A 3,430-nucleotide genomic window follows, 5' to 3' on the forward strand; every position below is an offset into this window, starting at 1 on the left:
TGCATGTAATTGTTTAGTCCAATGGATTGTGTTGCCTATGAGTTTCCATTGGCTTGATAGGCCAGGTAATGTCTTTTGCTTTTGTTTGGCCATGTTGTGTGCGCAGTCTCTAGGAATATGTGAATTAATGTAGACGCACCTTCCTACTTTTTTGTGTTGGTGTAGTTGTAAGCTCTTTGCTTGTTCTGCCAGAGGTTGTGGGTTTGACTCTGAGGCAAGGCCCATGGACTTTGTATGGCTGCATGTAATTGCCTAGTCCAATGGACTATGTTGTATATGAGTTTCCATTGGATTGATAGGCCAGGGACTGTCTTTTGCTTTTGTTTGGCCATGTTGTGTGTGCAGTCACTAGGATTATGTGAATTTATGTTGAGTCAGTTTCGCTCTTCTCTGTGTTGGTTTAGTGGTAGGCTCTTTGCTTGGGCTACAAGAGGTTGTGGGTTCGACTCTGAGGCAAGGCCCATGGACTTTGTATGGCTGCATGTAATTGCATAGTCCAATTGATTGCTTTGCCTATGAGTTTCTATTGGATTGATAGGCCAGGTACTGTCTTTTGCTTTTGTTTGGCCATGTTGTGTGCGCAGTCACTAGGATTATGTGAATTAATGTAGAATCAGTTTTTCACTTCTCTGTGTTGGTGTATTGGTAGGCTCTTTGCTTGGGCTACGAGAGGTTGTGGGTTCGACTCTGGGGCAAGGCCCATGGGCTTTGTATGGCTGCATTTAATTGCCTAGTCTAATGTACTGTGTTACCTATGAGTTTCCATTGGATTGATAGGCCAGGTACTGTCTTTTGCTTTTGTTTGGCCATGTTGTGTGCGCAGTCACTAGGATTATGTGAATTAATGTAGAGTCGGTTTCCAACTTCTCTGTGTTGGTTTAGTGGTAGGCTCTTTGCTTGTTCTCCAAGAAGTTGTGGGTTCGACTCTGAGGCAAGGCCCATGAACTTTGTATGGCTGCATGTATTTGCCTAGTCTAATGGACTGTGTTGCCTATGAGTTTCCATTGGATTGATAGGCCAGGTATTGTCTTTTGTTTGGCCATGTTGTGTGCGCAGTCGGTAGGATTATGTGAATTAATGTAGAATCAGTTTCCCACTTATCTGTGTTGGTGTAGTGGTAGGCTCTTTGCTTGGCTGCGAGAGGTTGTGGGTTTGACTTTGAGGCAAGGCCCATGGACTTTGTATGTCTCCATGTAATTGTCTAGTTCAATGGACTGTGTTGCCTATGAGTTTCCATTGGCTTGATAGGCCAGGTAATGTCTTTTGCTTTTGTTTGGCCATGTTGTGTGCACATTCACTAGGATTATGTGAATTAATGTAGATGCAACTTCCTACTTCTTTGTGTTGGTGTAGTTGTAGGCTCTTTGCTTGTTCTGCCAGAGGTTGTGGGTTTGACTCTGAGGCAAGGCCCATGGACTTTGTATGGCTGCATGTAATTGTCAAGTCCAATGGACTGTGTTGCCTACGAGTTTCCATTGGATTGATAGGCCAGGTATTGTCTTTTGCTTTTGTTTGGCCATGTTGTGTGCGCAGTCACTAGGATTATGTGAATTAATGTAGAATCCTTTTCCCACTTCTCTGTGTTGGTGTAGTGGAAGCTGCTTTGCTTGGCTGCGAGAGGTTGTGGGTTTGACTCTGCGGCATGGCCCATGGACTTTGTATGGCTGCATGTAATCGCCTAGTTCAATGGACTGTGTTGCCTATGAGTTTCCATTGGCCTGATAGGCCAGGTAATGTCTTTTGCTTTTGTTTGGCCATGTTGTGTGCGCATTCACTAGGATTATGTGAATTAATGTAGACGCAGCTTCCTACTTCTTTGTGTTGGTGTAGTTGTAGGCTCTTTGCTTGTTCTGCCAGAGGTTGTGGGTTTGACTCTGAGGCAAGGCCCATGGACTTTGTGAGGCTGCATGTAATTGCCTATTCCAATGGGCTATGTTGTCTATGAGTTTCCATTGGATTGATAGGCAAGGGACTGTCTTTAGCTTTTGTTTGGCCATGTTGTGTGCGCAGTCACTAGGATTATGTGAATTTATGTTGAGTCAGTTTCGCACTTCTCTGTGTTGGTGTAGTGGTAGGCTCTTTGCTTGGGCTGTAAGAGGTTGTGGGTTTGACTCTGAGGCAAGGCCCATGGACTTTGTATGGCTGCAGGTAATTGCCTAGTCCAATGGATTGATAGGCCAGGTACTGTCTTTTGTTTTCGTTTGGCCATGTTTTGTGCGCAGTCACTAGGATTATGTGAGTTAATGTAGAGACAGTTTCACACTTCTCTGTGTTGCTGAAGTGGTAGGCTTTTTTGTTGGGCTGCGAGAGGTTGTGAGTTCGACTCTGAGGCAAGGCCCATGGACTTTGTATGGCTGCATGTAATTGCATAGTCCAATGGACTGCGTTACCTATGAGTTTCCATTGGATTGATAGGCCAGGTGCTTTCTTTTGCTTTTGTTTGGCCATGTTGTGTGCGCAGTCACTAGGAATATGTGAACTAATGTAGAGTCAGTTTCACATTTCTCTTTGTTGGTGTAGTGGTAGGCTCTTTGCTTGGGCTTTGAGAGGTTGTGGGTTTGACTCTGAGGCAAGGCCCATGGACTTTTTATGGCTGCATGTAATTGCCTAGTCCAATGGACTTTGTTGCCTATGAGTTTCCATTGGATTGATAGGCCAGGTATTGACTTTTGCTTTCGTTTGGCCATGTTGTGTGCGCAGTCACTAGGATTATGTGAATTAATGTAGAGTCAGTTTCACATTTCTCTGTGTTGGTGTAGTGGTAGGCTCTTTGCTTGGGCTGCGAGAGGTTGTGGGTTTGACTCTGAGGCAAGGCCCATGGACTTTTTATGGCTGCATGTAATTGCCTAGTCCAATGGACTGTGTTGCCTATGAGTTTCCATTGGATTGATAGGCCAGGTACTGTCTTTTGTTTTCGTTTGGCCATGTTGTGTGCGCACTCACTAGGATTATGTGAATTAATGTAGAGGCAGGTTCACATTTCTCTGTGTTGGTGTAGTGGTAGGCTCTTTGCTTGAGCTGCGAGAGGTTGTGGGTTTGACTCTGAGGCAAGGCCCATGGACTTTTTATGGCTGCATGTTATTGCCTAGTCCAATGGACTGTGTTGCCTATGAGTTTCCATTGGATTGATAAGCCAGGTACTGTCTTTTGCTTTTGTTTAGCCATGTTGTGTGCGCAGTCGGTAGGATTATGTGAATTAATGTAGAATCAGTTTCCAACTTCTCTGTGTTGGTTTAGTGGTAGGCTCTTTGCTTGTTCTCCAAGAGGTTGTGGGTTCGACTCTGAGGCAAGGCCCATGAACTTTGTATGGCTGCATGTATTTGCCTAGTCTAATGGACTGTGTTGCCTATGAGTTTCCATTGGATTGATAGGCCAGATAATGTCTTTTGCATTTGTTTCGCCATGTTGTGTGCACAGTCACTAGGATTAT

Source organism: Anomaloglossus baeobatrachus, unplaced genomic scaffold (genome assembly GCF_048569485.1).
Source record: "Anomaloglossus baeobatrachus isolate aAnoBae1 unplaced genomic scaffold, aAnoBae1.hap1 Scaffold_62, whole genome shotgun sequence".
Lineage (NCBI taxonomy): Eukaryota > Metazoa > Chordata > Amphibia > Anura > Aromobatidae > Anomaloglossus > Anomaloglossus baeobatrachus.